Source organism: Miniopterus schreibersii (genome assembly GCF_964146895.1).
Source record: "Miniopterus schreibersii genome assembly, chromosome: 2".
Lineage (NCBI taxonomy): Eukaryota > Metazoa > Chordata > Mammalia > Chiroptera > Miniopteridae > Miniopterus > Miniopterus schreibersii.
This window is the reverse complement of record NC_138102.1, coordinates 88,390,037-88,412,346: the sequence shown is the minus strand read 5'-3', so window position 1 is coordinate 88,412,346 and position 22,310 is coordinate 88,390,037. Positions and strand designations below refer to the sequence as shown.

At 36.4% G+C, this 22,310-nt stretch overlaps 1 protein-coding gene across 1 annotated transcript in view; it reads left to right on the top strand.

The window, feature by feature from the left end:
- The window catches only part of FREM2 (FRAS1 related extracellular matrix 2), a 287,618-nt gene that overhangs the window by 146,478 nt on the left and 118,830 nt on the right, over positions 1 to 22,310 (top strand). The gene's annotated exons all lie outside the window — the stretch shown is intronic.

Below are 22,310 nucleotides of genomic sequence, written 5' to 3'. Positions count from 1 at the left end.
TTCTTTTTAAATTTGATTGCTCTTAGAAAGGAGGCCAATATTTTGAATGTCAGTCAAAACAGAACCAATAATCCACTCTAAATGCATATCTGCACTCTCCCTCTTCCTCTCTTTCTTTTAATATAGAAAGATATGGGTTGATTTAATTTTTAAGGTTTAAAATATAATTAATGATTACTTTATTTCAGTTTATTTTGTTAAAAAACTCTTTCCCATAAAATTGCTATGGGATGCATATTGAGAAAAAAATAAAAGTACAGAAAAATATTTTTATTGATGTATAATTGATGTATATTAGTTTCAAGTGTATAACATAATGATTCAGTATTTGTATATATTGGGAAATGATCACCACAATAAGTGTAGTTAATGTCCATCACCATAATAGTTCCAAAAAAACCCTTTTTTTCCTCTGAAGAGAACTTTAAGATTTAGTAGCTATTAAATATTATTAATAACTATTAGCAACATCCAAGTATGTAAAACAGTATTAATAACTATAGTCACCATATGTATATTACATCCTCATTACTTATTTATTTTATAACTGGAAGTTTGTGCCTTTTAACCTGCTTTACCATTTTGCCCACCCCCCATCTCCTGCCTCAGGCAACCACAAATCTCTTTTCTGTATTTATGAGCTTTTTCTTCTTTTCAGATTCCACACACAAATGAGATCATTTGGTATTTGTCTTTCTCTGTCTTATTTCACTTAGCATAATGCCTTAAAGATCGATGCATATTGTTGCAATCAGCAAAATTTCTTTTAATTTTCTTGAATGTATGATATTCTGTTGTATATATCTGCCACTTTTTTTAATCTTTATTGTTGAAAGTATTACAGATGCCCCCTTTTTACCCCCTTGACTACCCCCTCCACCCATCTCCCAGGCCTTCACCTCACTATTTTCTGTGTCTATGGATTATACATATATGCATATAAATTCTTTGGTTAATCTCTTCCCCACCTTCACTCCCCCCTTCTCTCTGAGATTTGTTAGAATGCTCCATACATCTGTGTCTCTGGGTCTATTTTGTTCATCAGCTTATTTTGTTCATGAGATTCCACATATAAGTGAAATCATATGGTACTTGCCTTTCTCTGACTGGTTTATTTCACTTACCATGATACTCTCCAGGTCCATCAATGCTGTAGCAAGCAATAACATTCAAGTCCTGGATCCATTTTGAGTTAATTCTTGTGTATGGTGTAAGATAGTTGTCCAGTTTTATTATTTTGCATGTAGCTTTCCAATGTTTCCATCACCATTTATTGAAGAGACTGTCCTTTTGCCACTGTATATCCTTGGCTACTTGTTGTAAAGTAATTGACCATGTATGTGTGGATTTATTTCTGGGATCTCCATGCTGTCTTATTGGTCTATGCATCTGTTTTTATGCCAGTATCATACTTTCTTGGTTACAGTAGTTTGATTTCAGGCAGCATGAAGTCTCCAGTTTTGTTCTCTTTCTCAAGATTGCTTTGGCAATTTGGGGTCTTTTGTGATATCATACAAATTTTAGAACTGGTTGTTCTATTGTTGTGAAAAAATGCCATTGGAATTTTAATAGGGATTGTTATCGAATGTCTAGATTTCATTGACTAGTATGGACACTTTAACAACATTAATTCTTTCAGTATATGACAATAGGATATCTTTCCACTTATAATTTTTTCCCCGGTTCCTAACTTTTTAAACATTTTATCATTTTTAATTACAATTGACATACAATATTATATCTGTTCCAGGTTTACAACATAGTGATTAGACATTTATGTAACTTACCAAGTGATCACCCCAATAAGACTAGTACTCACTAGACAACATACAGAGTCATTACAATATTATTGACTATATTCCCAGTGCTTTACATTAGATTCCTGTGACCGTTTTTATAACTGGAAATTTGTATATATTAATCCATTTTCCTTTTTCACTCAATTACCCTTCCATTCTCTTTATATCTATGAGTTTGATTCTGTTTTGTTTATTCATTTATTTTATCTTTTTATATTCCATATGTAAGTGAAATCATGTTATTTGTCTACTCCCTCTGACTTATTTCACTTACCATAATACCCTCTAAATCCATGTATGTTGTAAATGGCAAAATCTCATTCTTTTGTACAGTCAAGTAATATATCATTGTATTTATGGACCACTTCTTTTTTATCCAGTTGTCTATCAATGGATAATTAGGTCCCTTCTATATCTTGGCCATTGTAAATAATGTTGCAATGAACATAGGGCTGCATTTTTTTTTTAATTAATGTTTTAGATTTTTCAGATAAAAACCCAGAAGTGAGATTGCTGGGTCATATGGGAGTTCTATTTTTAATTTTAGAGGAACTTCCATACTGTTTTCCACAGTGGCTGCACCAACTTGTAATCCCAACAGTGCACAACAGGATTTCCTTTGTTGATTTGTTGATGTTAGCCATTCTGACAGGTGTGAGGTGACATCTCATTGTGATATTAATTTGTTTTTCCTTATGGATTAGCAAATTTTCAAGTCTATTGGCCATTTGTATGAACTCTTTGAAGAAATGTCTATTCAAGTCCTCTTCCAATTTTTTAATCAGATTGTTTGAATTTTTGGTTGCATGAGTTTCCTTATATATTTGGATATTAACTCCTTATCAAATGTATCATTGGTAAATAACTTCTTGCTTTTCAGTAGCCTGTCTTTTCATTTTGTTAATAGGTTCCTTTACTGTGAAATTTTTTTTTAGTTTTCTTCTACAAGTTTTGATTCAAACCTTACATTTAAGTCTTGAATTCACTTTGAGCTTATTCTTTTATATGATGTAAGAAGATGGTCTAATTTCTTTTTTTGCATGTACCTGTCCAGTTTTTGCAACATCATTTATAAAAGAGACTATCTTCACTCCATTTTACATTCTTGCCTCCTTTGTTATAGATTAACTTAACATATAGTTGTGGTTTTATTTTTGGGCTCTCTATTCTGTTCCATTAATCTATGTTTCTATTTTTATGCCAGTACCATACTGTTTTGATTACTGAAGATTTGTAGTAGAGATTCATATCAGGTAGCATGACATTTCCAACTTTGTTCTTTCCTCAAGATTGCTTTGGCTGGTGGGGTCTTTTATGGTCCCATGCAAACTTTAGAATTATTTTAGTTCTATGGAAAATTCCAATGACATTTTGATAAGGATTACATTGAATCTATAGATTGCTTTGGGTAATATGGACATATTTAATCATGTAAATTCTTCCTGTCTATGAGTACTGCATATGTGCTTATTTATTTGTATCTTCTTCAACTTTTTTTTTTCAGTATCTTATAAATTTCTGAGTACAGATCTTTTACCTCCTTGGTTAAATTTATTCCTAGTTATTTTATATTTATTGATGAATTGAAAATGAGATTGTTTTCCTAATTTTTCTTTCTGATAGTTCATTATTAGTGTATAAATATGTAACTAATTTGTAAATACTAATTTTGTATTCTGTTACTTTACTCAATTCATTTGTAAGTTCTAGTATTTTCTCCTTTTTGTTTTTTTATTTTTATTTTTCTCCCAACTCTTTATTTTGAAAAATTGCGAACCTACAGAAGTCTGAAGAATGCTACAATGATAAGAGCCTTCCCCTCAATTCACAAATTCTTAACACTTCACCCCTAAGTATATGACCATGAATCATCTAAGACATTCTTCTGCATAAAGCACAACAACATCCAAGAAATGTATTATTGGTAAAATAATGTCTTGTAATCCCCAGTTAACTCAAAGATATCTTAAATAGCTAGGGGGTTTCCCCCCAAATCATGTTCCAATCAAGGATCATGTATTGTTTTTGATTACCATGTCTCTTCACTTTCAGTTTCTTTTAATTTAGAATTATTCCCCTGTGTAATGTTTCATGATATTGACATTTTTGAAGAGTCTAGATCAGTTGTTTGGGAGAATGGCCTAGATTTTGGGTATGGCTGATTATTTCCTTATGTAGGCAAGAATTTTACATAGGTGATGTGTATTTTATTTTATATTAAATCAGGTAACTGATAGTAGTTTGGCCTGATGCTGGACATGGTAGTTTTCATCCCATGTTTAAAGAACTTTTCCCCCATTGTAATATTTAAGTATCTGCAGGGTGATATATTCTTTTTTTTTTTAATATATCTTTTTTATTTCAGAGGGAGGAAGAGAAATGTAGAGAGAGATAGAAACATCAATGATAAGTCATTGATCAGTTGCCTCTTGCACGCCTCCTACTGGGGATCGAGCCTGCAACTTGGGCATGTGCCCTAACTGGGAATCAAACTGCGGTTTTCTCGATCATAGGTCGATGCTCAACCCCTGAGCCATGCCAGCCAGGGAATATTTTCTTTTATTTTTTTATCCCCTCTGTTGACTATTACAGATGATCCCATTTTTCTCCAATTGTCCCCATCTGCCCAGTTGCCACCAAAACCCAGGCTTTCACCACACTATGTCTGTGTCCATGGGCTATGCATATGTGCATATAAGTTCTTTGGTTGATCTCTTCCCACCCCGTCTCCCCCACTCCCTCTGGGATCTTTCAGTCTGTGTCATGTTCCCATGCCTCTGGACCTATATTGTTCTCCAGTTTATTTTGTTCAGTAGATTCCATATATAAGTGAGATCATGTGATATGTGTATTTCTTTGCCTGGCTTATTTCGCTTAGCACAATATTCTCCAGGTCCATCCATGCTTTCCCAAAGGGAAAGAAATCATTCTTCTTTATAACTGCATTGTATTCCATTATGTAAATGTACCACAGGTTTTTTATCCACTCATCCCTGATGGACACTTAGGCTGTTTCCAGGTCTTAGCTATTGTAAATAACACTGCTATGAACATAGGGGTGCATATATTCTTTCTGGTTGGCATTTCAGGACACTTAGGATATATTCCTAGAAGTGGGGTCACTGAGTCAAAAGGCAGTTCAGGTTTTAATTTTTGAGGAAATTTCATACTGTTTTCCATAATGGCTGCACCAGTCTGCATTTGCATGAACAGTGTACTAGGAATCATAGCTTTTCTCCACATCCTTGCCAGCACTTGATGCTTTTTGAATTTTTGATGGTAGCCATTCTGGCAAGTATGAGGTGACACCTCATTGTAGTTTTAATTTGCATCTCTCTGATGATTAGTGACTTTGAGCACTTTTTCATATATTTGTTAACTGTGTCCTCTTTGGAGAAATGTCTATTTAGTTCCTTTGCTTATTTTTTAATTGGATTGTTTGCTTTCCTTTTGTTAAGTTGTGGCAGCCTTGCATCCCTGGAATAAATCCCACTTGGTCATGGTGTCTGATCTTTTTAATGTATTGCTGGATCTTATTTGCTAATATTTTGTTGAGGATTTTAGCATCTACATTCATCAAGGATATTGACTTGTAATTTACTTTCTTTGTAGTATTTGTTTCTGGTTTTGGAGTTAGGCTAATGCTGGCCTAGTAAAAAGAGATTGGAAGTGTTCCGTCCTTTTGAATATTTTGAAATAGTTTGGGGAGGAAAGGTGTTAGTTTTTTGTTGTTTTTTTTTGAATGTTTGATAAAACCCCACTGTGAAGCCATTCGTTTCAGGACATTTGTTTGCTGGGAGTTTCTTAATACTGCTTCAATTTCATTTGTTGTTAGTGTTCTATTCAGGTTTTCTGATTCTTCCATATTCAGTTTTGGAAGACTGTATTTTTCTTGGAATTTGTCCATTTTATCCAGGTTGTCCTGTTTGTTAGCATATAGTTGTGCATAGTAATTTCTTATAATCCTTTGTATTTCTGTGGTGTCAGTTGCTACTTCAGCTCTTTCATTTCTGATTTTATTTACCTGGATCCTCACTCTATATTTCTTGATGAGACTGGCTAAAGGTTTATCAATCTTTTTTATCTTTTTAAAGAACCAGCTCTTGGTTTCATTGATCTTTTGCATTGTTCATTTAGTCTCTGTGTCATTTATTTCTATTCTGATCGTTATTATTTCCTTCCTTCTAGCTACTCTGGGCTTTTTTTGGTGTTCTCTTTTTAATTATTTTAGTTGTAGTTTTAGATGATTTATTAGAGTTTTTTCTTGTTTTTGAGGTAGGCTTGTAGTAGTATGAACTTACCTCTCAATACTGCTTTTGTTGTATCCCATAGGTTTTGGATTGTGTATTCATTTTCATTTGTTTCCAGAAAGTTTTGGATTTCTTCCTGGATTTCATTGTTTAATAAGATGCTATTTAGCTTCCATGTGTTTGAATGTTTTTGAGTGTTTTCATCATAGTTGATTTTTAGTTTCATTCCATTGTGATCCTAGAAGATGCTTGATAATATTTCAATCTTCTTGAACTTATAGAAACTTATTTTGTGTCCTATCATGGGGTCTATCTTTGAGAATGTCTCATGTGCACTTGAGAAGACTGTATATGCTGCAGCATTGAGGTGAAATGTTCTATAAGTGTCAATTAAATCCATCTGAACTAGTGTGTCATTTAAGGTCACTGTTTCTTTTTTGATTTTTTTGTCTAGAAGATCTATCCAGTGATGTCAGTGGGGTGTTAAATTCTCCTACTATGGCTATATTCTTACAGATCTCTCCCTTAAAGTTCTCCAAGAGATTTTTTATATATTTAGGTGCTCCTATATTGGGTGCACATATGTGTACCAGCGTTATATCCTCTTGTTGGATTGTTCCTTTTAGTTTTATGTAGTGTCCTTCTTTCCCCCTTGTTATGGACTTCGCTTTGAAGTCTATTTTGTCAGATATAAGTGCTGTTACCCCTGTTTTCTTTACATTTCCATTTGCATGAAAAAATTTTTTCCATTTCTTCACTTTTATCCTGTATGGGTCTTTTGTTCTGAGGTGGGCCTCTTGTAGACAGCATATATATGGGTCATATTTCCTTATGCATTCAGCTATACTATATCTTTTGATTAGAGCATTTAATTCATTTATATGTAAGGTTATTATTGATAAGTACTTATTTATTGCCATTTTTACACTTTATGGCTATGTTCCTCTCTATATACTTTTCTTCTTATAGCAGTCTCTTTAAAATTTCTTGCATTGTAGGCTATAAACTACTAGAGCTTTTTTTAGGGAGGGGGGCTGTTAAGCTCTTTATTTTACCTTTTATTTTGCGTTATAGCCTTGCTGGATAGAGTAGTCTTGGTTTTATTTTTTATTTATATATATCTTTATTGATTTCAGAGAGAGGAAGAGAGAGAGAGATAAAAACATCAGTGATGAGAGAGTCGTCATTGATTGGCTGCGTCCTGCACACCCCTGACCAGGGAAGGAGCCCACAACCCGGGCATGTGCCTTGACTGGGAATTGGACTGTGATGTCCTGGATCCCAGGTCAATGCTCAACTGCTGAGCCATGCCCAGCAGGGCTACTCTTGGTTTTAGATCCTTGCTTTTTAAATACTTCATGCCATTGTTTTCTGACCTGTAGTGTTTCTGTTGAGAATCAGCTGACAGTCTTATCGGATCTCCCTTGTAGGTTACTGTCTCTTGCTGCCCTTAAAATTCCCTCTTTGTCTTTAATGTTTGCCATTGTATTTATGATGCTTTGGAATGGGTCTCTTTGAGTTCACCTTGATTGTTAAAATCTGTGCTTCCTGAACTTGTGTGGCTTTTCCCTTCACCAGCTTGGGGAAGTTGTGTCATAATTTCTTCAAATAGGTTCTCAATACTCTGCTCACTTTCTTCTCCCTCTAGTAGCCCTATAACACCAATGTCGTTCCATTTCATGTTGTCCCAAAATTCCCTTCCACTGTCCTCATGCTTTTTAAGTACTGCTTCTTTCTGCTGTTCTGATTGAGTGGTTTTTTCTACCTTGTCTTTAATTAGCTTATTTGATCTTCTGATTCATTGAACCTGGTTTTAATTCTTTCTAACATATTCTTGATGTCAGATATAGTATTCTTCAGTTCTGCCTGGCTCTTATTCATGATTTCTATATCTTTTTTTCATGATTACGTAGTTCCCACCAAGTTTTTTCATTCCCACTAATTTCCTTGAGCATCTTTATAAGCATAACTCTGAGGTTGTTGTCTAATCACTTCCATATCATTTAGGTCTTCATCTGGTTATTACTTCTTTTCTTTAAATTTGGTGTTTCTTTGTCTCTCTACTTTAATAGTCTTCTGTGTTTGTATGTATGTATTAGATATACTTGCTATGACTCCCAGTCTTTGTGGGGTGAGTTTTTTTAATAAACATCCTATAGGAACCAGTGTTTCAAGGGTTCTCCAATTGTAATTGAATCTTGATTGTTGCTGTCCCATTCGTAGTTAGGTTTTCCCCTCAGGTTGACTAACTGTAAAGCTCAGCAACAAGCATGTTGTGCAAGCTGTTTTACAGGTGCTGGCAGGGCAAAACAAAACAAATTCAAACAGAGGACACAAACTAAAACATATAAAAGATACCAACAACAATAGCAAAAACAACCACAAAAGAAAAGAGGATTAAGAAAGGAAAAGAGAACAAGAATTATAAACACAAAATAAAGAAAAAGATAATAGTCCTAATAGTAAAATAGAAAATACAAAGAATACTGGAAGAGAAACAGGGCAGAAAAAAGATTCCGAATGGAAAGGAAGGGAGAGCAAAAAGTAAGAGTAGAGAGTAGGAAAAGGAAAACTAAAATAAAGACAAAAAATCAGAGAAAGAATAAAGTTATGCAAGGTAAAAAGAAGAGAGGGAAAGGTAAAGCTAAAAAAGAATGGATGCCTGGCTTGCGTGGCTCAGTTGTTGAGTGTCTGCACATGCCAAGGTGTTGCTGGTTTGATTCCCAGTCAAAGCACATGCCTAATTTGTGGGCTCGATCCCCAGTAGTGAGCATGCAGGAGGCAGATGATTGATGCTTCTCTCTCATTGATGTTTCTCTCTCTATCCCTTCTCCCTCTCCTTTTCTCTCTCTCTAAAAGTCAACAAAAACATTTTAAAAAATAAAAATATCTGACTTAAAAAAAGAATGGAATAGAAAAAAGAGAGTAAGAAAAGGAAGGAAGACAAAAAGAGATATGAAAGAAAGAAGAGAAAAGAGAAAAAAAATCTTAACACTAATAATAATAATACTAAATCAATAAAAAAAATAAAGAAAAGATTGGGGGGGGGAAAAGGCCAGCCAAGGGAAGTTCATCTAGGCAGATTATGATGTCTGAGGATCACTGTTTTGTTTGCTGATTTCAAGCCTCCAAGAGGTACTTTTGTGTCAGCCAATGTCAGGAGCTGTCCAAGTTTGGCTCTCAGCATCCTGTTGTAGCTGTTGTCAGTCTAAGATTCTCTGAGGTCCACCTCCACCTGTCAGTTCCCCCTGAGTTTGCCTGGTCTTCCTCCAGTGTCTTCCAAAGATAGTATTTAGGATGAAGCCAGGCTATCCTAGTTAGGGCTAGTGAACCTCCTGCTTAGAGATGATGCTGTCAGGCACTCAATGAGGGGAAATTAGTCTCTGCTTCAAAACCAAACACCTCAGTCTCTACCAGAGACTCGAAGCCTAGTTCCCCTAAGGTGGCCTGGTGAATGGAACCCAGGAGTTCTATCAGCTCTCTAGTGATGGGGCACACCAGTTATCTTCCCAGGACAGTAGAGTTGCTGGTTCCACCCCCAAACCTCTCACTGAGGCTCCCTGATAGTGTTCAAACCTGTGGGCTTGGCCTTTGCTGCTGTCTTCTCTGCAAAGGTCAAGGTGCAGGGTGTGGCTAACAGGTTCCAGAGGGTGGTCAAACTGAAGCCCCTAGGATGGGGTATTTACTTTTTCAGGAGCTGTGGCTTCTGGGAGGGGCCTGTGTCTCTCACAAAAAATGTCCACTTTGGTATGGAGGATGCGATTGATTGCAAGTTTCTCAGCTGCCACTATTCCATGTGTCCCCCCCCCCCCCCGGCAATGCTTCCCACCCCAGCCTCTCCTCAGGCAACTCCAGTATGCATTGCACTGAAGCCTCAAGTGAGTTGCTGCACATGAAAATCCTGCGCTCTAGGTTTAAAACAAAAACACAAAACTGTGATGACTTTATCTCCAATAAGTTCCAGTCTTCCCAGTGGCCAGAAGCCCTGCTGCCTTACATGGCTGGATGTTATGTGGGCCACTGTTATTGCCTCTGATGCTCCAGACAGGGGAGCTCAGCGTGGAGTCTGGGCCTTGATCCTCGATCCTCTCAAGGAAAACCAACACACAGCTGAGAGATTCCTCCTCACTCTCGGCCTGCCACCTATGGAAGCTGGGCCAGCCCTTCTCCTGACCTAGCCCTTCCTACCAGTCTCCAGGTGGTTTCTCCCCTTCCTTGTTATAAGCCTTCTCCTCAGCTGGACCTCAGCTGGTAATTCCAGGTGAATGTTCCCAAATTTAGTTGTATTTCCAGTCTGGCCCTGGGAGCAGGTGCAAGAAAGGTCTGCCTACTCTGCAGGTGTCTTCTTTCCTGGAATCCTGATTTTAATCATTGAAACATTTTATGGGCTATGCTAAAAACATTTTTATAAATTATTTTTTCTTAACTTTGGTATGATTATATTTATTACTTTTGTATTAAGCTAAATTCTTTTTCTGCATCTATTGATATGATCATTTAGTTTTTATCCTTCATTCTGTTTATATACTGTATTACATTAATTGTTTTGCAGATATTGTACCAACCTTGCATCCCAGGAATAAATTTCATTTGATCTTGGTGTATGATCTTTTATATATATGGCTCATTTTGATTTGCTAATATTGTGATGATGATTTTGTGCACCTATATTCATAATGAATATTGGCCTATAATTTCCTATTTTTATAATGTCTTGGTCTGGTTTTGGAAGCAGGGAAACTCTAGCATTGTAAAATGAGCTTATAAACTTATCCTCCTCTTGAAATTTTGTAATAATTTGAGAAGGATACGGATTAATTCTTTAAATGTTTGGTAAAATTCAAGTGTAAATCCATCTGTTCCAGAACTTTTAATTGCTGAGAGTTTTTGATTACTGATTCAAATGGGTTAGTAGTTGTCAGTCTGTTCTGGTTTTCTGTTACTTCTTGAGATGTTTTTGGAAGATTGTATGTTTACAGAAATTTATCGAGTTCTTTCAGGTTAAAAGCCCCTTTAGGAATGGCATTTTAGTGACATTAATTCTTCCTATCCATGACCATGGTATATGCTTCCATTATACGTATCTTCTAAAAAATTTTCCATGTCATAATCTTCCGAGTATAGGTCATTTTCCTTCTTGGGTAAATTTATTCCTGGGTATTTTATTCTTTTTGAAGCACTTGTGAATGGGATTGTTTTTATAGTTTCCCTTCATGATAGTTCATTATTGGTGTATAAAAGTGCAGCTGATTTCTGGGTATTTATTTTGTATTCTGCTACTTTACTAAATTCATTTATCAGTTCTGGTAGTTTTTGTTGGAATCTTTAGGGTTTGGTATATACAGTACAGTTATGTGCAAATAATGATAGTTTTACTTCTTTTCCAATTTGGATGCCTTTTATTTCTTCTTCTTATCTAATTGCTGTGTATAGGACTTCCAGTGCTATGTTGAATAAGAGTGGTGAAGGCATACATGCCTGTCTTATTCTCTATCTTAAAGGAAATGCTTGTAGTCTTAGCCCATTGAGTATGATGTTGGTTGTGGGTTTGTCATACATGACCTCTATTACATTGAGGTATGTTCCCTGTATTCCCACTTTGCTGAGAGTTTATCTGCATCTATTTGTATGATTATGTGGTTTTTATCTTTCATTTTGTTCATGTGGTATATCACATTTGTTTTGCAGATATTGTACCAACCTTGCATTCACAGAAAAAATCCCACTTGATCATGGAATATGATCTTTTTAATGTGTTGCTGGATTCAGTTTGCTAATATGTTGTTAAGTATTTTAGCATCTATTTTCATCATGGATATTTGCCTATAATTTTCTATCTTCATTGTGGTTTTATCCTGTAATGAAATTAGCATAATGCTGGCCTGGAAAATGACCTTGGGAGTCTTCTCTCCTCTTGAATTTTATGGAATAGTTTGAGGATAGGTGTTCTTTGAATGTTTGTTAAAATTCACCTGTAATGCCAAGCAGCCCAAGCTTTTTATTTGTTGGGAGGTGTGTTTTTTTATTACTGCTTCAATTTCACTAGTTGTAATCTGTCTATTCATATTCTCTGATTCTTCCTGATTGAATTTTGGAAGATTGCATGTCTAGAAATTTGTCCATTTCACCCAGGTTATTTAATTTGCTGGCATATAGTTATTCACAGTATTTTATTACCATCCTTTATATTGCTTTGGTGTCAGTTATTACTTTTCCTCTTTCATTTCTGATTGTAATTATTTTTGGTCCTCTTTCTTTTTTTATGAGTCAGGTTTAAGGTTTCTCAATCTTGCTTATCTTTTCAAAGAAGCAGCACTTGGTTTCACTGATCCCTTGTTTTTTTTAGTTTCTATGTCATTTATTTCTGCTCTGATCTTTATTATTTTCTCCCATCAACTCACTCTGGCTTTGTTTGTTATTCTTTTTCCAGTTCCTTTAGGTGTAAAGTTAGACGGTTTATTTGAACTTTTTCTTGTTTCTTGAAATAGGCCTGTAATGCTATGAATTTCCTTCTTAGGACTGCATTTTCTGTGTCCCATAGCTTTTGGATTGTGCTCTCATTTTCATTTGTTTCAAGGTATCTCTTAATGTCTTCCTTGATCTCATTGTTAAATCATTCATCATTTATGAACATGTTATTTACCCTCTATATCTCTGTGTTTTCCAGTTTTCTTCTTGGGATTTATTCAATTTCATAGCATTACTGTCAAAGATGCTTGATATGATTTCAGTTTTCTTAAATGTATTTAGATTTATTTTGTGAGCTAACATGTGGTGTGTCTTAGAAAATGTTCTGTGGGCACTTGAAAAGAATGTATTTTCTGCTGCTTTGAGGTGAAATCATCAGAAGATATCAATTAAATCTATTTGATCTAGTGTGTCATCTAAGACCACCATTTCCATGTTGATTTTCTTTCCGAAAGATCTATCCATTGATGTCAATGTGTTAAAATTCCCTACCATACCTGTATTACTGTCAGTCTTTCCTTTTGTTTTCATCAAGATTTGCATTACATATTTAGATGTTCCTATGTTGGGTGCATAAATGTTTACAAGTGTTTTATCCTCTTGTTGGATTTCCCCCTTTATTATTATGTAGTGTCCTTCCAAGTCTATGTTGTCAGATATAAGTATTGCTACCCCAGCTTTTTTTTCCCTTTCCATTTGTACAAAATATCTTTTTCCATCCCTTTACTTATAGTCTGTGTGTATCTTTCATTCTGAGATGGGTCTCTTGAAGACAGCATACACATGGGTGTTGTTTTTTATCCACTCATGCACCTTATATCTTTAAAGTGATTATTGATAGGTATGTATTTATTTCCATTTCATTTCTTTAACTATGTTTCCCTTTTTCCTTCTTCTTCTCCTCCTCTCCCTCATCCTTCTCCTCCTTCTCTTCTTCTTCTTCAAACATGCCCTTTAGCATTTCTTGTAATAATAATTTATTGGTAACAAACTTTTTTAGCCTCCTCTTATCTGAAAAGCTCTTTGCTTCTCATTCAATTTTAAATGATAGCCTGGCTGTGTAAAGTAGCCTTGTGTGTAGGTCCTTGCTTTTTCATCACTTTGAATATTTTATTCCAATGCTTTCTGGTCTGTAATGTTTCTGTTGAGAAATTAGTTGACACTCTTATGGGAGATTCCTTGTAGGTAACTGAATACCTTTCTCTTGTGGTTTTTAAGATTCTCTCTTTGTCATTACCTTTGGCATTTTTAATTGTGATGTTTCTTGGTGTGGGCCTCTTTGAGTTCATTTTATTTGAGACTCTCTACACTTCCTAGGCTTGTGTGTGTTATTCCTTCCCCCGGATAGGGAAGTTTTAAGTGATTGTTTCTTCATATACGTTCTCAATCCCTTGCTCTCTCTCTTTTCCTTCTGTCACCCATATGATGTGGATCTTGTCATGCTTCATGTTGTCCCAAAGGTCCCTAAAATTCTCCTCATTTTTTAAAGTTCTTTTTTCTCTTTTGCTGTTACATTTGGGTGGGTTTTTTTTTACCTTGTCTCCTAATTCACTTATTTGATCCTCAGCTTCATCAAGCCTACTGTTTACTACTTCCAGTGTATTCTTTATTTCAGATGTGGCATTCTTCCTTTCTAACTGATACTTTTTTATATGCTTTTGTCCTTTTTCATGCTGTTGAACATCCTTTTTATTTATTTTTTCTAGTTAGCTTTTTATTTTGTTTTGTTTTTTTTTATTTTATTTTTATCCTTATCGTTGAAAATATAACAGATGTCCACTTTTTACCCCCATTGATCCATTCCACCCCACATCCACCCCACCCACAGGCCTTCCCCAGACCAAAGTCTATGTAAATGAGTTATGCTTATGAACATATAAGTTCTTTGATTAATCTCTCACTGCACACTCCACCATCCCCACATTCCTTCTGAGATCCCTTAGTCTGTTCCAAGCTTCTATGTCTCTGGATTTGTTTTTTTCCATGAGTTTATTTTCATTACATTTCATGTATAAGTGAGATCATGTGGTACTTTTCTTTCTCTGATTGGCTTATTTCACTTAGCATAATATGCTCCAGTTACCTCCATGCTGTCTCAAAGGATAAAAGATCCTTCTTTTTGCAGATGGATAGTATTCCATAGAGTAAATATACCACTGCTTTCTTTTCCACTCACCTACTAATGGGCACTTGGGTTGTTTCCAGAACTTCACTATTGTAAATGGAACTGCTATGAACACAGGGGTGCATAAATTCTTTGTGATTGGTGTTTTGGGTTTCTTAGGATACATTCCTAGAAGGGGGATCACTGGGTCAAATAGCAGTTTAATTTTTAATTTCTTGAGGGAACTTCATACTGCTTTCCACAGTGGCTGCACAAGTCTGCATTCCCACCAGCAGTGTTGATTTGCTAATGGTAGTAATCTTGACAGGTGTGAAGTGATACCTCATTGTGGTTTTAACTTGCATCTTTCTGATGCTTAGTGACTGAGCATTTTTTTGTATGTGTCTTGGTCATCTATCTGTCCTCTTTGGAGAAGTGTCCATTTAGGTCCTTTACCCATTTCTTAATTGGATTGTTTGTCTTCCTTTTTTCAGTTGTATGAATTCCTTATACATTTTGGAAATTAACAATTTATCAGCTGAGTCGTTGGCAAATATGCTCTCCCATACAGGGAGCTCCCTTTCCATTTTGTTGATAGCTTCTTTTGCTGTGCAGAGGTTTTAATTTGATGCAGTCCCATTTGGTTATTTTCTCCTTATTTTCTCTCACCCTAGGAAATGTATCAGCAAACATATGGCTATGAGAGATGTCTGAGATTTTGCTGTCTGCGTTTTCCTCTAAAATTTTTATGGTTTTGTGTCTTACATTTAAGTCCTTTATCTATCTATTTTGACTTTATTTTTGTGTATGGTGTAAGTTGGTGGTCTAATTTTATTTTTCACGTGTATCTGTCCAATTTTCCAAGCACCACTTATTAAAGAGACTGTCTTTACTCCATTGTATGTTCTTGCCTCCTTTGTCAAATATTAATTGACCATATGGCTTTGGTTGATTTCTGGGTTCTCTGTTCTGTTCCACTGATCTGTATGTTTGTTGTTGTGCCAGTATCAGGCTGTTTTGATTACAGTGGCTTTGTAGTATAACTTGATATCTGGTATTGTGATCCCTGCAACTGTATTCCTCTTTCTCAAGATTGCCAAGACTATGTGGGATTTTTTTTGGATCCATATAAATTTTCAAAGTGTTTGTTCTAGATCTGTGAAATATGCTGTTGGTATTTTAATAAGGATTGCATTGAATTTATAGATTGCTTTGGGTAGTATGGACATTTTAAAGATGCTAATTCTTCCAATCCATGAACATGGTATATTTTTTTATTTGTTTATATCTTCCTCTATTTAATTTTTCAGTGTCTTTAGTTTTCTGAATACAGGTCTTTTACATCTTTGGTTAAGTTTATTCCTAGGTATCTTGTTTTTTTAGCTGCAATGTTAATGGGATTGTTTTTGAGTTTCTCTCTCTGAGAGTTCATTATTGGTGTATAAAAATACCATCAGCCCGGCCGGGTGTGGCTCAGCGGTTAAGCGTCAACCTAGGATCCAGGCGATCACGGTTCGATTCCCAGTCAGGGCACATGCCCGGGTTGTGGGCTGCAGCCAATCAATGACTCTCTCATCATTGATGTTTCTATCTCTCTCTCTCCCTCTCCTTTCCTCTCTCTGAAATCAATAAAGATATATTAAAAAAAAAAAATACCATCAATTTTGGGTTGTTAATTTTGTTTCCTGCTACCTTGTTGAATTCATTTATTAAATCTAGTAGTTTTTTGGAGAAGTCCTTAGGATTTCCTATGGACAATATCATGTCATCTGCAAATAATGACAGTTTTGTTTCCTCCTTTCCAGTTTGAATACCTTTTATGTTTTCTTCTTGCCTGATCACTGTGCCTAGGAGTTCCAGTACTATGTTAAATGAGAGTGGTGAAAGTGGACACCCATCTTTTTCCTGTTCTTAGGGGAAATGGTGTTAGTTTTTGCCCATTGAGTATGATATTGGCTGTAAGTTTATCATATATAATCTTTATTATGTTGAAGTATGATCCCTGTATTCCCACTTTGCTAAAAGTTTTTATGAGAAATGAGTATTGGATTTTACTGAATGGTTTTTTTGCATCTATTGTTATGATATCATAGGATTTTAGTCTTTCAATTTGTTTATGTGATGTATCATGTTAATTGATTTGCAAATATTGTACCAGCCTTGCATCCCTGGAATAAATCGCACATGGTCATGTATGATCTTTTTAATATATAGCTGGATCAGATTGGCTAATATTTTGTTGAGGATTTTAGCATCTATGTTCATCAGGGGTATTGACCTGTAATTTTCTTTCTTTGTAGTGTCTTTATCTGGCTTTGGAATTAGGCTAATGTTGGCCTTGTAAAAAGTGCTTGGAAGTGTTCTTTCCTCTTGAATTTTTTAACATAGTTTGAGGAGGACATGTGTTAAATCTTCTTCGAGCATTTGGTAAAACTCCCCTGTAAAGCCATCCAACCAGGGCTTTTGTGTGCTGAGAGCCCTTTGATTACTGATTCAACTTCATCAGCAGTTATTGGCCTATTCAGGTGTTCTGAATAGGCACCTGATTGAGTTTTGGAAGGTTGTATTTTTCTAGGAATTTGTCCATTTCATCCAGGTTGTCCAGCTTGGTGTCATATAATTGTTAATAATATTTTCTTACAATCCTTTGTATTTCTGCTGGATGAGTTGTTATGTCACCCCTTTCGTTTCTGATTTTGTTTACTTGGGTCCTCTCTCTTTGTTTCTTGATTAGTCTGGCTAAAGGTTCATCAATCTTGTTCATCTTTTCAAAGAAACAGCTCTAGGTTTCATTGATTTTTTTTTTTTTGGATTTTTTTTTTTAGTTCCCATGTAATTTATTTCTGCTTCATTTTTTATTATTTCCTTCCTTCTCCTTATTCTGGGCTTTACTTGTTCTCTTTCTAAGTTTTTAAGTTATAGGGTTAGAGAGTCTATTGGAAGTTTTTCTTGTTTTTTTGAGGTAGGCTTGTAGTGTTATCAACTTCCGTCTCAGGATTGCTTTTATTGTGTTCCATAGATTTGGAGCTGTTGTCTGTTCATTTTCATTTTTTTCCAAGAAGTTTTTGATTTCTTTCTTGATCTCTTTGGTAACCCATTCATTGTTTAAAAACATGCTATTTAGCCTCTATGTGTTTGAATGATTATGTGTGTTTTCATTGTGCTTGATTTCTAATTTCATGCCATTGTGGTCCAAGAGATGCTTGATATGATTTCAATCTTCTTGAAATTGTAGAGGCTTCTTTTGTGTCCTGACACTTGATCTGTCTTTGAGAATGTTTCATGTGCAGTTGAGAAGAATGTATATTCTGCAGCTTTGGGGTGGAATGTTCTGTAAATGTCAATTAAATTCATTTGATCTAGTGTGTCATTTAGGTTCACTATTTCCTTGTTCATTTTTTGTCTGGAAGACCTATACAGTGAAGTCAGTGGGGTATTAAAGTCTCCTAATATGACTGTATTGTTGTTGATCGTTCTCTTAAAGTCCTGTAGAATTTTTTTATATATTTAGGTGATCCTATATTGGGTGCATATGTTTATCCAGGTTGTATCCTCTTTTTGGATTGATTCATTTAGGTTTATGTAATGACCTTTCTTGTCTCTTGTTGTGGTCTTCATTTTGAAGTCTATTTTGTCTGATATTTGTATTGTTACCACAATTTTTTTAAATTTCCATTTGCATGGAAAATTTTTTTTCCATCCCTTCACTCTCATCCTGTGTGTGTCTTTTGTTCTGAGGTGGGTCTCTTGTAGACAGCATATATTTGGGCCATGTTTTCTCATCCATTCAGCCACCCCATATCTTTATATTGCGGCATTTTGTCCATTTACATTTAGGATTATTATTGATACTTATCTATTGCATTTTTATTTATTTATATCTATGTTTATATATATATATATTTCTACTTCTAATAACAGCAGTTCCTTTAACATTTCCTGTAATGCTTGTTTTGTCATGATAAACTGCTTTAGCCTTTTTTTGTCTGGGAAGCTCTTTATTTCACCATCTATCTTGAATGATAATCTTGCTGGATACAGTAGTCTTGGTTTCAGATCCTTATTTTGCATTATCTTGAATACTTCATGCCATTCCCTTCTGGCCTGTAGTGTTTCTGATGAGATGAGCCTTATGTGGCCTCCTTTTTAGGTAACAGATTGCTTTTCTCTAGCTTCCTTCAAGATTCTCTCTTTGTCTTGAATTCTTGGCATTTTAATTATGATGTGTCTCTGTGTGGGCCTCTTTGAGTTCTTCTTGCTTGGGACTCTCTGTGCCTCCTGAACTTGTGTGACTCTTTCCTTCACCAGATTAGGGAAGTTTTCTGCCATTATTTCTTCAAACAGGTTCTCTAAGCCTTGCTTACTTTTTACCCCCTCTGGCCCTCTTATAATGCAAATATTGTTATGTTTCATGTTGTCTCACAGCCCCCTTAGAATGACCTCCTATTTTTTAATTGTTTTTTCTTTTGGCACTCTAATGGAGTGATTTTTTTCTATATTGTCTTCTAATTCACTGATCCAGTCCTCAGCTTTCTCTAATCTGTTGTTTATTCCTTCCAATGTATTCTTTATTTCTGCTATGTCATTCTTAATTTCCTTCATAGTTTTCATATCTTTTTTTATACTATTGAGCATCCTTACAATCAGTATTCTGAGTACCCTGTTTGGAGCTATCAACAACCCTAGGCTTGAGGTCCCTCCTGCTGGGGCTGAGTTCATTTGGACAGGACCAAGATGCACACCAATGCCTACTTTTCTAAGGCCTGTGTCCAGAAACAGATCAGGCAAAGAAAGACTCAAAGCACTCTGAAGTCTGCCTCTGGCTGCAGGCTGATTAATCTGATTCTCTTAATGAGCCACAGGCTGTAGAAGCTCCACTGGGTGGGGCAGCTGGTTGTTATCACTCTCTTAACAAGCCTCACACTGTAGATACTCCTCTGGATTAGGGTGAGAGGTTTTCCAACAGGGTTGGACAATTGCTTCCCACCTCAGGCAAAAGCCAAAATTTGTCTGCCTGAGAAAGATGTCCTCCACAGTCTGAGGGAATAAACCCACAGGAATACAAGTGGGTTCTCTCTGATCTCACTCTCCAGAGCCCGCAACCCCAGATTCTCCCCACACAGCTCCAGTCCACTCTGCCCTTTCTCTGCTGGAGCCCAAAGTAAGTGGCTACACATGAAACTTTGTGCGTTGTCACTAAGAGTGTGCCTGAAGTTCCAGCTACTTCTTCCTGGCAGATAAAACCTCAGCCACTTTTCACAGTGAGATTTTATGTGGGCATCTTTCTCAGTTCTGGTGCTCTCAGCTGGGAAGCCCAGTTTGGGGTTTAGACCCCAGAGTCCTCAGTGGGAACCCCCCACAGCTGAGATACCCCTCTGTACCTTCAGCTGTTATCTGTGGGAGCCCAGCCAGCCTTCTCACACCTCCACACTTCCTACCAGTCTTTATGTGGTCCCCACTTTTCCTCCTTGGTTATGAGGGTGCTGTCCAGCTGGTCTTCAGTTGGATTTCAGGCTGGTTTTTTTATATTTTAGTTGTAAACAAAGTTTGGTTCCAGAATAGTGTCAGTGTAGCTTCCACTTAGTCCACTGCCATCTTGGATCTGCCTAATTAACTTTTAATGTAAGTCTGAACATCCTTTTAATCAGTACTCTGAACTCTATATCTCATGATTTACTTACATCTGTTTTGATTAGCTCTTCTTCTTGAGAATTCTCTTGTTCTTTCATTTGGGACCTGTTTCTTTGTACACCCATTTTGTCTGTTTCTTCATGTTTCTTTGTGTATATTAGGTAGATATGTGACAACTCCCAGTTTTGATAGCATGGCTTTATGTAGTAGGTGCCCTGTGGGTCCCAGTGGTGCAGTCTAACTGATCATTTGAGTGAGTGTTCTAAGAATATACCTTGTATACATTGTGTGGGCCCTCCGGTTTTAACTGAGTATGAATTACTATTGACCCTTTCAGGAATCATACAGTGAGGCTCAACCCCCAACACAATTGAAAGCTGCTGTACAGGAGCTAATCACATGAAAAGTAATTCTCCTCAACAGGATTTTGTGCTTGCTGATATTTCCCACTTCTTGTGGATCCACTGCTTGTGAAGCTTATTGGATCCTGCTCTGTTGTTGTCTGAAGCTGGTCACTGGGTGTATTGACTGTAGACCTCTTCAGAGGGACTCTGGTGCAGGCCAATATCACAGTCTGTTACTGGCCCTGGGCAACCTGTTTGAAGGTGTCAGCCATTCACATCTTGTGCCTCTTTCTTCTGTGCCTGGGTGCATGTGGAAAGAACCAAACAGCACTTTAAGAATATCTTTTACAAGCAGCAGGACCAGGGGTGTGTCAGAAAAATTTCAAATTGCCCAGCTAGCCAACTGCCTGCAGGCTATCTCTTAGGCTCAGTCACTTAAAGTGCTCTGGCTATACTCCTCAACAGGGCATAAGCTCCACAGGGTAGGGCTAGAGGTATTCCAATAAGTGAGGTTTTTGCTTCTACTCAGGCTGATGCTCCATGGAGGGGAATGTTCTGCCTGAGAAAGATGGCTTATGCAGTATTTGGCAATGACTCAGCACAGGGATCCTGGAGGCTGACCCCTTAACACTTTCCCCAGAGTCACCAGCCCCAGACTCTCCTTACACAGATCTAGTACACTGTGCATTCCCTGCACTGAAGCCCAGTGTGAGTGTCTGCAAACAAAATTTTGTGCATGGCCTTTTAAGAGGGTGCCTGCATTTCTAGTCATCTCTGCCTGGTGAACAGAAAGCTTGTTTTTCACAACCAGATGTTATGTGGGCTACTTTCCCAATTCAGGTGCTCTGGGCTTGGGAGGTCAGGATGGGGTTTAAAACCCACACTTTCATGGGGAACTTCCCTTACCTGAGATATCCTTCTGGAACTTCAGCTGCTTCCCATGAGTGCCCATCTATCACTCGTGCACTTCAGCACCTCTTACGAGTCTCAATGTTGCCTCCTCTGTAAGTCCTTGGTTATAAGACTTCTCTCCAGCTAGTCTTCAGTTAGTCATTCAAGTTGACTTTTCTATATTTTAGTTGTTGTTATTCCACTTTGGTCCTAGGAGGAGGTGATTGTAGCTTCCACCTAATTTGCCACCACCTTGGATATATGCTTGTACTTGTTTGTATCTCCTATTTCCTTTTTCAATGTCCTGTAGTTTCCTGAGTTCAGGTCTTTTACCTCCTGGGTTGTTTATGCCCAGGTATCTTTTTTTGTTGTTGCAATGGTAAATGGGATCTTTGTTTTTAGTTTCTCTTTCAGAGAGCTCATTATTGGTTTCTAAAAGTGCCATTGATTTCTGGATGTTAATTTTATATCTTGTTACTTTGCTGAATTCATTTATTAAGTCTAGCAGGGTTTTTTTTTAGTGGAGTCTTTAGGGTTTTCTATGTACAGTATTATGTCATCTGTGAATAATGAGTTTTACTTTGTCCTTTCCAATTAGGATGCCTTTATTTTTCTTCTTTTCTGATCACAGTGGTTAAGACTTCCAGTACTATGTTGAATAAGAGTGGTGAAAGGACATCCCTGTTTTGTTCCTGATCTTAAGGGAAATACTTTTAGTTTTTGCCCATTTACTATGCTGTTAGCTGTAGGTTTGTCATATATGACCTTAATTATTTTCAGCTATGATCCTTTTATCATAATTGGGTGCTGGATTTTGTTGAAT